Below are 13574 nucleotides of genomic sequence, written 5' to 3' on the forward strand. Positions count from 1 at the left end.
ACCATGTTTGCCTGATTCTGCTCCCATGCCTGCCCTTTGCTCAAAAGATGGTTGTGTGGGTCCATAAGCATGCATATGTATTGTGTGTGTGTGTGTGTGTGTGTGTGTGTGTGTGTGTGTGTGTGTGTGTGTGTGTGTGTGTGTGTGTGTGTGTGTGTGTGTGTGTGTGTGTGTGTGTGAATGTGCGCCTAAATAACAGTATAATAACGTGAGGCCCATGCTCTGATCACAACATACTCACCCCTGACACAACCCTCCTAAGAGGCATCTCTCTCCTCTCTTCATCCCCCTCCTCTTCTCCTCCCATGTTCACACCTCCCCTTTCTTCTCTCCTCCCCGCTTCTTTGCTCTCAACGTCCCCCTTTTCTCCACCTCCCTCCCTCCCCTCTCTCTTGTTCTCGCTATAAGCCCCTGCTGCATCCACGTGCAGTAACACAACGAAGGACTCCCCCGCTCTCCCCTCCCATTCACTCTCACTCACTGCAACAAACTAAAGGGCCCATGTGTCTTTCAACTAACTCGCTACATAACTACAGGCTCTAACTTTGTTCTGACTGAACGCACAGCACTCTACCTTGTGAGCGAGGTTACAGTCCAAAACACGGAAATTCACAACTGCTCATCAAGGTCGAGAAAGGAGAGACACTACTTAAAACAAAACGCACAGAGGTGGAGGATGTAGGGTCTCAATTAGCTTCTCATTACCTTCTCATTTACCTTCCATGACACCTATAGGTCCAGAAAGGAAGACTGCTATTGTGAGCACCCGGAGCAGACCAAATCAAATCAAATGTATTTATATAGCCTTTTTGTACATCAGCTGATATCTCAAAGTGCTGTACAGAAACCCAGCCTAAAACCCCAAACAGCAAGCAATGCAGGTGTAGAAGCACGGACCACTGCAGAGTGTACGTGCCAGTGAGTGCATTCATTTCTTGCTCTTAAAAACCCAAGGAAACCTTACGGCGACAGTTTCGCTCTGTAGCTTCATACTACAACACTACCAACAACACACAGTCTATCTCTGCTAGAACACTACCAACAACACACAGTCTCTCTATCTCTGCTAGAACACTACCAACAACACACAGTCTCTCTATCTCTGCTAGAACACTACCAACAACACACAGTCTCTCTATCTCTGCTAGAACACTACCAACAACACACAGTCTCTCTATCTCTGCTAGAACACTACCAACAACACACAGTCTCTCTATCTCTGCTAGAACACTACCAACAACACACAGTCTCTCTATCTCTGCTAGAACACTACCAACAACACACAGTCTCTCTATCTCTGCTAGAACACTACCAACAACACACAGTCTCTCTATCTCTGCTAGAACACTACCAACAACACACAGTCTCTCTATCTCTGCTAGAACACTACCAACAACACACAGTCTCTCTATCTCTGCTAGAACAATACCAACAACACACAGTCTCTCTATATCTGCTAGAACAATACCAACAACACACAGTCTCTCTATCTCTGCTAGAACACTACCAACAACACACGGTCTCTCTATCTCTGCTAGAACAATACCAACAACACACAGTCTCTCTATCTCTGCTAGAACACTACCAACAACACACAGTCTCTCTATCTCTGCTAGAACACTACCAACAACACACAGTCTTTCTATCTCTGATAGAACACTACCAACAACACACGGTCTCTCAATCTCTGCTAGAACACTACCAACAACACACGGTCTCTCTATCTCTGCTAGAACACTACCAACAACACACGGTCTCTCTATATCTGCTAGAACAATACCAACAACGCACAGTCTCTCTATCTCTGCTAGAACACTACCAACAACACACAGTATCTCTATCTCTGCTAGAACACTACCAACAACACACGGTCTCTCTATATCTGCTAGAACACTACCAACAACACACAGTCTCTCTATCTCTGCTAGAACACTACCAACAACACACAGTATCTCTATCTCTGCTAGAACACTACCAACAACACACAGTCTTTCTATCTCTGCTAGAACACTACCAACAACACAGTATCTCTATCTCTGCTAGAACACTACCAACAACACAGTCTTTCTATCTCTGCTAGAACACTACCAACAACACACAGTCTCTCTATCTCTGATAGAACACTACCAACTACAAGGCAACCGAAAGAGAAAGAAAGTGTCTCTCTGAAACAGATCTAAAGACTGTGATCACACAAAGGATATGAGGTTATTCGGGGGAAATGGCACCCTATTCTTTATACAGGGCATTACTTTTTACCCGAGCCCTATAGGCCATGGTCAATAGTAGGGCACTATTTAGGGAATAGGGGGCCATTTGGGATGCAACCTGGTAAAGATGAGCTCACTGCCTGCTGTTTGGTAAATACTGGTCATTTAGTTTGATAGAGGATGATAGAGGAGGATAGACAATCTCTCTGGTCTCTACCATGCAATCAGCCTGCAGAGAGGAGCTGTACTGTCATCAAGACTGGATAGAGAGATAAACCAGGAAAGAGGAGAGAGAGGGAGGACAGAGTGAGTAGGGGGGCGGGGAGAAGGAGAACGTGGGAGGGAGAGAGAGAAATAAGAGGGAGAGAGAGAGAGGGATGAGGAGGGTGGTTGAGTTTCCTTCCTAAAACACTGCCTGCTGAGAAGAGACAGCTCTTTTAAACAGTGTCACTCACACGGTCGTTTATGCTCTCTTTATCTCTTCCATCTACTCTCTCTTTCCATCCCAATTTCTGCCTCTTTACCCTTCTCCGCATGTAAACCATGCAGAGATGGTCTGTCTTTAGTCTCTGTCATCATCTCTGCTTGTTCTCTTTCCATCCCTCCCTCTCTCCTTCCCAATTGGTCCCAGAGAGACATTGTGTTTGTATTTGTATTTATTAAGGATCTCCCATTAGCTGCCAAGGCAGCAGCTACTCTTCCTGGGGTCCAAACACATTAAGCAAAACATTTAATAAAACAGTTCACATAACATTATTACGTCACTAAATATCTCAAATACAACATTTATAATACTGTCATACCTACATGTGTGTAGAGTGAGTGTGCTAGTGCGTGTGTGCATGTGTGCATGTGTGCATGTGTGCGTGTGTGCGTGTGCGTGTGCGTGTGCGTGTGCGTGCGCGTGTGCGTGCGTGTGCGTGCGCGTGCGCCTGTGTGCCTGTGTGCGTGTGCGTGTGCGTGTGCGTGTGTGTGTGTGTCTGTTTTTTTTCTTCCTCTGATTTTACTGCTTGCATGAGTTACTTGATGTGGAATAGAGTTAATGGAGTCACGGTTCTGTGTGGTACAATGCGTTTTCCAGAGTCCGTTCTGGACTTGGGGACTGTGAAGTGACCTCTGGTGGCATGTCTTGTGGGGCATGCATGGGTGTCCGAGCTGTGTTCTAGTCGCTTCAACAGACAGCTCTGTGATTTCAACATGTCAATACCTCTCACAAAGTCAAGTAGTGATGCAGTCAATCTCTCCTCTACTTTGAGCCAGGAGAGATTGACATGCATGTCATTGAAGTTACCTCTCAATGTACGTTTAAGGGCCAGCCATGCTGCTCTGTTCTGGGCCAACTGTAAACTGCCTATGTCCCTCTGTGGCACTAGACCATGTGACTGGGCAGTAGTCCAGGTGTGACAAAACTAGGGCCTGTAGGACCGTAAGACAGCAGAGCAGCGCTTTATTGCGGACAGACCTCTCCCCGTCTTAGCTACCGCGGCATCAATATGTTTTGACCGTGACGGTTTACAGTTCAGGGTTACACCAAGCAGTTTGTTACACTAGCAGAGAGTCTGACCACCGACTCTACCCTGTCTTATAAAGTACAACAGTATCCAGCCAGTCAGAAAGCTATGAAACGTCGTCCACTATAGTAACAGCCGTTTGTTTGACATAATACCCGTGAAAATGTGGTTCTGGTTTGAGGATAAAGGGGCATTCTATAAACATAAAATAAGGGGGGGAATAACTATAGTCCTATGTTTTGTATATGGACTTCATAAATGAGAGACTTGGGAAGGTAAGATGCTTTACACACGTTCCAAAGTCTGGTCTTAAACACACGATAGATATTTTTTCCACCAGTCAGTCAACACATACAGCCATGCAGGCTTTATGCTGGCATACCCCGCCACACACACACACACTGTTCCTCTCGCATGACTAAGATTTTCTCTGTGTTGTTATAAAGACTCAGTCAGCCTGTATCTATCTCGCTCGCTCATTCCCTCGCTCTCCCTTTCTCTCCCTCACTCTCCTTCTCCCTCTCTCGCTCTCTACTCAAGCCAAGTGCGTGAATACAAACACACAGAGAGAGAGAGAAAGAGAGAAAGAGAGAGAGAGAGAGAGAGAGAGAGAGAGAGAGAGAGAGAGAGAGAGAGAGAGAGAGCCCGAGTCAGACGGAAACGACAGCGAACGAGGCAGAGGAGAGGTAGATCGCTACTGGGACAATGTTTGTCTTGGCACGGCGCTGCCCCCTTGGAACCCCACTGACGTTATACCTAACAGCTGCTTGTGTCGCTGCCAACACGCTAACACTAACCTGTGTGAAGGGTCTCCCCTCTTACAGCTCTTCGGGCTGGAAATACCTTCCACCAGCACTTTAAGAACAATATGCACCACAAACTCAAAGAAAACTTTCCTGGGAATAGTGTTGAATATGATTTGGCTATGACAAGTGACCACATAACTACTACTTCACTACAATTTATAAGAGGGTCTCCCTATAAGAGCTGGCACTATCAACCACTAGAATTGAGTTAGAATCTAGACTTTAGGTATAATCTAGACGAAGCATAATCTTCACCACAAACTATGGCAAATAAAAGCAGAACAACGACTGTTGCACTGAATTTGGCAAATAGAACAGTTAAAATACTGTACATCTCAATTGTTTTGTCAAATTAGATGCCGGTCAAAATGAGCACTTTGGAGGACTTACTTGGCACTGGATACAGTACAATCTACAGTACCATTTATCTGCTGTACCTTCTCAATCTCACTGTAGCCTTCTCTTCCTAAAATCGACGACCGTCTTCTCAATCTCTCAATAGTGCTCATCGAGCCTTCTCCCCCGACACGATAGCACATGGCAGGAACGGACGGACAGGCACGGAAATCAGAACCAGTCGTGTACATTTTACCCTAATTGTTCCTGGTGCATCCAATTGGCAGAGGCTTTGAACTGCGCCACTGCATAAACTTTCCATTTACTTAATCTAGGGCAGAGGAGAGAGAATCTCCCTTTTATATACCAGTAACTACGTACATACAGAGATCTTCCACACAACCCTAGGACTGTATGTACAGAGGCTCTACACAGAATTACATATATACTTATGGAACATATGAAATGAAACTGTGAAGGACCTCGGCGTTACTCTGGACCCTAATCTCTCTTTTGACGAACATATCAAGACTGTTTCAAGGACAGCTTTTTTTCCATCTACGTAACATTGCAAAAATCAGAAACTTTCTGTCCAAAAATGATGCAGAAAGGTTAGTCCATGCTTTTGTTACTTCTAGGTTAGACTACTGCAATGCTTTACTTTCCGGCTACCTGGATAAAGCACTAAATAAACTTCAGTTAGTGCTAAATACGGCTGCAAGAATCCTGACTAGAACACAAAAATTTGATCATATTACTCCAGTGCTAGCCTGTTAAGGCAAGAGCTGATTTCAAGGTTTTACTGCTAACCTATATATTATTTGACCATGCTGGTAATTTATTAACATTTGAACATCTTGGCCATGTTCTGTTATAATCTCCACCCAGCACAACCAGAAGAGGACTGGCCACCCCTCATAGCCTGGTTCCTCTCTAGGTTCCTCTCTCTTCTTCCTAGGTTTTGGCCTTTCTAGGGAGTTTTTCCTAGGCACCGTGCTTCTACACCTGCATTGCTTGCTGTTTGGGGTTTTAGGCTGAGTTTCTGTACAGCAGATATCAGCTGATGTAAGAAGGGCTATATAAATACATTTGATTTGATAGGTTTTACATCGGTCGTGTTAAAGCTAGAGTTGGTGGTGAAGTTTCTCTTCCACCAATACCACTGAAAGAGATGCTGTATGAAACGTTTAACTTTTCTTTAAAGGGGCGACAGGTAGCCTAGTGGTTAGAGTGTTGGGCCAGTAACCGAAAAGTTGCTAGATCGAATCCCTGAGCTGACAAGGTAAAAATCTGTCATTCTGCCCCTGAACAAGGAAGTTAACTTACTGTTCCCCGGTAAGCCGTCATTGTAAATAAGAATTTGTTCTTAACTGATTTGCCTAGTTAAATAAAGGTCAAATAAAAAAACTTCCTCTTCCAAATGAGTTACTGTGGGAGGATTTATGGCAGATTTTTCAATAAATGTTATGTCACTAGGTCAGTAAGAAATTGGATCAAATTTCTCTGCTACTCATACAGCCAAACCATTTTACATTTACATTTGAGTCATTTAGCAGACGTGCTAATCGAGCAACCTTTCACAGCCCCTCTATATTATCTGCTCATCAGCCCCCTCATCAATACAACAGACTTGGTGTGAAAATCCACACAGGAGGATCTATATGCAAAGCTGGTTGCATTAGCCCACTCTTTGATGATAATCAGGAAGTGGACCAATGGCTGACTTAGAAAGGTAAACACATATCCACACAAAAGCTTTCTCTCACTAAACTCTGTTCCTCTTCACCAAACAGCTGCACAATGTCAGGTCACAAACACTTCACACACACACACACACACAGTGTCCCGAGCGAGAGGTATAAATACTATACATCACATTCCCACTCCATTCTCAATGACTCCCTTTTCACTTGAATGGAATTAAATGGCTGAAGTCAGGCGTACATTCTGCAGGAGCACTCTCTGACAGTCCCGAATGGCACCCTATTCCCTATATTGTGCAACGCTTTTGACAAGGGTCCATAGTTCAAAAGTAGCGCACTATATAGAGAAATAGGGTGCCATTTGGTAGTCAGTTGGGAAGACGATCCGAACAGCAACATTCATTAAGTCAGTCTGGCTCTACTGCCACTGTAAGCCAAATAACCAAACACACTTAGTTTGATTTATCAATGTACTCTGTGTTGCTGATTGTGTGGGTGAGTTGCGGTAACCAAGGGGAGTTTTTTAGTTTGTTCAACAAGTCCAAAATCGAACTCCAAAATAAAATGTTCACTAGCATGGGTTAAGAATCTGCGGAATCAAACACGACGTGTGGATGAGATGAGATTTATATGAAATTCCCAATAATTCAAACTTGATATATTTGCGTAAATAAAATAAAAACATACTCGTCACAAATGGACACGCAACCACCTCTGACATATTTCACTGCACTCACTGCTTTCTTCGTTTCAGAAACTCCAAATTAATGGTGAAGGAAGCCATGCAGTATTTATGAAACAACAATGTTCCATTCATGGAATGTTGCTCCAGCTCTCTAAAATTCGACTCCTTGAGGACTGTGGAATGTTGCAACGGAGGGAATTCCTGTCATTCACAGAGAAAACTCTGAAGTTCTGCGACACACACAAACACACACACACACACACACACAGTCTTGTGCTGAGTAGAGCGACTGTGAAACAACTCTGTCTCTCAGTGAACAGAAGCACATCTCTGCATGCTGCCATAAATCACTGCCAACAGACCGAGAAAGAGAGGTGTTTGACTCTCTCTCTCACCTCTAAACTCTCTAGACTCTACTGGGAAAACCAGAGCTCTTGACAGCAGAAAGAAACCTGGAAGCATAAAAAGACTGAAAAAGGGAAATAGAAGGTGAAAGAAAGTGTCAAAGAAAACGTTTCACATTACCTGGAAGGCAAGAGAGCAGAGTGCTGGAGTGAGAGTGTGAGAAAGAAGGATAAGGATCTCTTTTTTTCTCCCCGTCTCCTCTTCTCTTCTTGTTCTCATGCAGAGTTCTGGTCTTGGTGGTAGAGAAGTGGAGAGGAGAGGTGGACCACACAGCTCAGCTCCTCTGGAAGAAGGAGAAGAAGAAGAGGACAACCTCTCGGCTCTAATCCTCTCTACGATGTGATAACACTCTTTAACCCCAACCATCTGTTGAGACACGTCCCTGAGCAGAGAGGCAGAGCAGACCTACCGCCTCCTCTAGTCCAGTCCCACTCCACCCTAACCAATCACAGCTCTCTGTAGGCTGGCTTACTGGGTGGCTCCTTGCTGCCAGGAGGCAGGGACAAGGACAGAGGAGGTAGAGGGGAGAGGGGAGAGGGGAGAGACACACACACACACACACACACACTATGGGAGAGACACAAGTACAGAAAACCCCTAGCCACAGTAACCTGAGAGGGAAAGTGAGAGTGAGAGTGTGTGTTTGTGTGTTGGGGAGACAGGGAGGGGACAGAGGGAGAGTAGAGTGAGAGGGGGGGACAGAGAGTGCCAGGGAGAGACAGAGAGTGAGAGTAGAGTGAGAGGGGGCAGAGGGAGAGTAGAGTGAGAGGGGGGACAGAGAGTGACAGGGAGGGACAGAGAGTGAGAGTAGAGTGAGGGGGAGCAGAGTGAGAGTAGAGAGGGGGGGGCAGAGGGAGAGTAGAGGGACAGGGAGGGACAGAAAGTGAGAGTAGAGTGAGGGGGGAGCAGAGTGAGAGTAGAGAGGGGGGGGCAGAGGGAGAGTAGAGGGACAGGGAGGGACAGAAAGTGAGAGTAGAATGAGAGGGAGGGACAGAGAGTGAGAGAGATACAGGGCAGAGAGGCAGAGAGAGAGACACATTGACACATTGGAAAGAATTAATAAAAAAACAGAGCAAACTAGAATGCTATTTGGCCGTAAACAGAGAGTAAACAGTGGCAGAATACCTGACCACTGTGACTGACCCAAAATTAAGGAAAGCTTTGACTATGTACAGACTCAGTGAGCATAGCCTTGCTATTGAGAAAGGCCGCCGTAGGCAGACATGGCTCTCAAGAGAAGACAGGCTATGTGCTCACTGCCCACAAAATGAGGTGGAAACTGAGCTGCACTTCCTAACCTCCTGCCCAATGTATGACCATATTAGAGAGACATATTTCTCTCAGATTACACAGATCCACAAAGAATTCGAAAACAAATCCAATTTTGATAAACTCCCATATCTACTGGGTGAAATTCCACAGTGTGCCATCACAGCAGCAAGATTTGTGACCTCTTGCCACGAGAAAAGGGCAACCAGTGAAGAACACACACCATTGTAAATACAACCCATATTTATGCTTATGTATTTTATCTTGTGTCCTTTAACATTTGTACATTGTTAAAACACTGTATATATATAATATGACATTTGTAATGTCTTTATTGTTTTGAAGCTTCTGTATGTGTAATGTTTACTGTTAATTTTTATTGTTTATTTCACTTTATATATTCACTTTATATATTATCTACCTCACTTGCTTTGGCAATGTTAACACGTTTCCCATGCCAATAAAGCCCTTGAATTTAATTGAATTTAATTGAAAATTGAGAGAAAGAATGAAAAATTATTGTGACAGTTGACAAAAAATGCACTGTCAACTGAACAGTTTTTGTTCACATAGCTCCCCAGAATTCCAAAAGATACTTGGATACACACACACACCCTTTCACACTCACGTACAGTGGCAGTCCCATATTCCACCTAAGCCCCTGACGAGCCACCACCCTCTCCCCCTTCTCCCCTTCCTTACCAGCCCAACCCACCTATCCCCCTTCTCCCCCTTCTCCCCTCCCAGCCCTAGTCACCTATCCCCCTTCTCCTCTCCCCTACCAGCCCTACCCCTCTTCTCCCCTCCCAGCCCTACTCACCTATCCCCCTTCTCCCCTCCCCTACCAGCCCTACCCCTCTTCTCCCCTCCCAGCCCTAGTCACCTATCCCCCTTCTCCCCTCCCCTACCAGCCCTACCCCTCTTCTCCCCTCCCAGCCCTACTCACCTATCCCCCTTCTCCCCTCCCCTACCAGCCCTACCCCTCTTCTCCCCTCCCAGCCCTACCCACCTATCCCCCTTCTCCCCATGTCCTGTTTTCTACCCCTCCCCCTGTCCCACTCAGAGTTTGTGTTCGAGGGAATCAAACTAATAAAGCTTTAGGTTCAGTTGGCCCCATGGTGTGACAACCGTTAGCACTAAAGCACTAGCTAGCAACATCTGCAGACAGACACACACAGGGGCAGAGAGCAGATCAGGCTACAGCCCTCACACCTTAGTGTGATAAATCATCCACACACACACACACAGCTATCACCTTAAGTTAAAAGAGGGCAGGGGGGAGAGAGCAAGAGAGAAAGACGTTAAATTCTATAACCACCTGAAAGGAAGCGATTCACAAATCTTCCATAAAAAGCCATCAGCTACAGAGAGATGAACCTGGTGAAGAGTCCCCTACAGACCCCAGAGCCCAAGGACAGCAACACAATTAGACCCAACCAAATCCTGAGAAAATAAAAAGATACTTACTTGACACATTGGAAAGAATTTACTAAAAAACATAGCTATCTGGAATGCTACTTGGCCCTAAACAGAGAGTACACAGTTGCAGAATACCTGACCACTGTGACTGACCCAAACTTAAGGAAAGCTTTGACTATCTATAGACTCAGTGAGCATAGTCTTGCTATTGAGAGAGGCCGCCGTAGGCAGACCTGGCGCTCAAAAGAAGACAGGCTATGTGCTCACTGCCCACAAAAATGAGGTGGAAACTGAGCTGCACTTCCTAACTTCCTGCCAAATGTATGACCATATTAGAGACACATAATTCCCGCCGATTTTTATTTCCATGTGCAGTTGCAAACCGTAGTCTGGCTTTTTTATGGCGGTTTTGGAGCAGTGGCTTCTTCCTTGTGCAGTCCATCAGTCCCTCCTGCAGCAAAGCACCCCCACAACATGATGCTGCCACCTCCGTGCTTCACAGTTGGGATGGTGTTCTTCGGCTTGCAAGCATCCCTATTTTCCTCCAAACATAACGATGGTCATTATGGCCAAACTGTTCTATTTTTGTTTCATCAGACCAAAGGACATTTCTCCAAAAAGTACGATTTTTATTTCCATGTGCAGTTGCTAACAATAGTCTGGCTTTTTTATGGCGGTTTTGGAGCAGTGGCTTCTTCCTTGCTAAGCAGCCTTTCAGGTTATTTTGATATAGGACTCATTTTACTGTGGATATAGATACGTTTGTACCCGTTTCCTCACAAGTTTTTTTGCTGTTGTTCTGGGATTGATTTGCACTTTTCTCACCAAAGTACATTCCTCTCTAGGAGACAGAATGCGTCTCCTTCCTGAGCAGTATGATGGTTGTGTGGTCCCATGGTGTTTATACTTGCGTACGGTTGTTTGTACAGATGAACGTGGTACCTTCAGGTATTTGGAAATTGCTCCCAAGGATGAACCAGACTTGTGGAGGTCTACAATTTTTTCTGAGGTCCTGGCTGATTTCTTTTGATTTTCCCATGATGTCAAGCAAAGAGGCACTGAGTTTGAAGGTAGGCCTTGAAATACATCCACAGGTACACCTCCAATTGACTCAAATGGTGTCAATTAGCCTATCAGAAGCTTCTAAAGCCATGACATAATTTTCTGGAATTTTCCAAGCTGTTTAAAGACATAGTCAACTTAGTGTATGTTAACGTCTAACCCACTGGAATTGTGATCGTGAATTATAAGTGAATTAATCTGTCTGTAAAGAACTGTTGGAAACATGTATTGTGTCCTGCACAAAGTAGATGTCCTAACCGACTGGCCAAAACTATAGTTTATTAACAGGACATTTGTGGAGTGGTTGAAAAACGAGTTTTAATGACTCCAACCTACGTGTCTGTAAACTTCCGACTTCAACTGTATGTTTCCCATGCCAATAAAGCCCTTGAATTGAATAGGAGGTGGGGAGGGAGCAAGAGTGGGAGAGAGGGGAAGAGAGCTAGACCGAGAGAACAAGAGAGATAGCTCCCTCTTTCTTTTCTTCCTTCGTTCTATCAGTGAACAATCCCCGATAGTGAAGGGTTACATTGAGTGCAAGTAGCAGGCAGTGGTAGGCTGTGATCTCACCTTTCCACACCTATCTGCCTTTAGTAAAAGACTTCCAAGTCCCAAATCCCATTATAGCCAGACTTCCCGAAACAATCAAATAAACAGACCTAGATGAATGTCTTTAAGACATGTCTTCAATGTCCTTAATGTCGTCAATGTACTTTCAATGAAGATGAATGTCTTTCTGAGCAACCTACTCACACTTCCTTGCAATACAGTAGGTGTCAATGGGTCTCTCACACCCCCTTGTTTTTCTCATTGATCCATGAAGGGTTAACTCAGTGAGGATCTTGATCATCTTTCAGCAGGGTACCAAAGGGTTACCACTGCTGGGTTAATACACATCCAACACAGTACTAACACAAAGTGACTATATACACACACACACACAGCTATCACCATAAGTTAAAAAGAGGGCAGGGGAGAGATGGTAAATTATACAACCACCTAAAAGGAAGTGATTCCCAAACCTTCAATAACAAAGCAATTACCTACAGAGAGATGGACCTGTAGAAGAGTCCCCTAAGAAAGCTGGTCCTGGGGCTCTGTTCACAAACAGGGTCCTTTCTGTCAGAGGAAGGCCCTAAAAATGGTCAAAGACTCCAGCCACCCTTAGTCATAGACTGTTCTCTCTGCTACCGCACGGCAAGCGGTACCGGAGCGTCAAGTCGAGGTCCAAAAGGCTTCTTAACAGCTTCTACCTCCAAGCCATAAGACTCCTGAACAGTTAATCAAAGGGCTACCAAGACCCGTATGCTGCTGCTACTCCCTGTTTATAATCTATGCATAGTCACTTTACCTCCACCTACATATGACCTCAATTACCTCGACTAACCGGTGCCCCCGCACATTGATTCTGTAGCAGTACCCCCTGTATATCTGCATAGTCACTTTACCTCCACCTACATATGACCTCAATTACCTCGACTAACCGGTGCCCCCGCACATTGATTCTGTAGCAGTACCCCCTGTATATCTGCATAGTCACTTTACCTCCACCTACATATGACCTCAATTACCTCGACTAACCGGTGCCCCCGCACATTGATTCTGTAGCAGTACCCCCTGTATATCGCCTCGCTTGTTCTTTAACTGTTGCTGTTGAATTATTTGTTACTTTTATTTTCTTATTTTGTGTATTTATTCTTAAAGCATTGTTGGTTAAGGAGGGGTACTGCTACAGTTAAGGGCTTGCAAGTAAGCATTTCACTTTAAGGTGACCTGTTGTATTCGGCGCAAGTGACAAATAAAATCGTTTTTTATAGAGGAACACATGGAGTTAGTTCATCAGTGGTGTAAAACATGAAACAAAAAGGCTTCTAAGTGGAGATATTTGCATTCCCTAGCAGTGTTCCATTCACACATGTTGTTCGCTCCTAAATCAAATCAAAATTGGTCGCGTACAAGCATTTGAAGAGGTTATCGAAGGTGTCGCAAAATGCTTGTGTCCCCCAACAGGGGGGTAAGAGCTACCAATACAGAACAATGCACACGTTATTCAAAAAGTTAAAAAGAGAGAAATGAAGAAATATCAAAACGAATACAATTAACAACCCAAAGAGCACTGTAGCAGAAAAAAAATGCAATCTATACGTATGTGCAGTATAGCTGGAGAA

At 44.7% G+C, this 13574-nt stretch overlaps 1 protein-coding gene across 3 annotated transcripts in view; it reads right to left on the reverse strand.

Annotated features, from left to right (window-relative positions):
- sulf1 (sulfatase 1) overlaps positions 1 to 8028 on the reverse strand; it is a 73183-nt gene extending 65155 nt beyond the window's left edge. For 2 of the 3 annotated variants that reach the window (XM_020494618.2, XM_020494617.2), the window contains exon 1: positions 7777 to 8028. The gene's annotated coding sequence lies outside the window, so the exon portion shown is untranslated. The remainder of the gene's footprint in view (positions 1 to 7776) is intronic. The other variant, XM_031836108.1, reaches the window with a different exon arrangement.
- Between the last annotated feature and the right edge of the window lie 5546 nt (positions 8029 to 13574).

Source organism: Oncorhynchus kisutch, linkage group LG11 (genome assembly GCF_002021735.2).
Source record: "Oncorhynchus kisutch isolate 150728-3 linkage group LG11, Okis_V2, whole genome shotgun sequence".
Taxonomy (NCBI): Eukaryota; Metazoa; Chordata; class Actinopteri; order Salmoniformes; family Salmonidae; genus Oncorhynchus; species Oncorhynchus kisutch.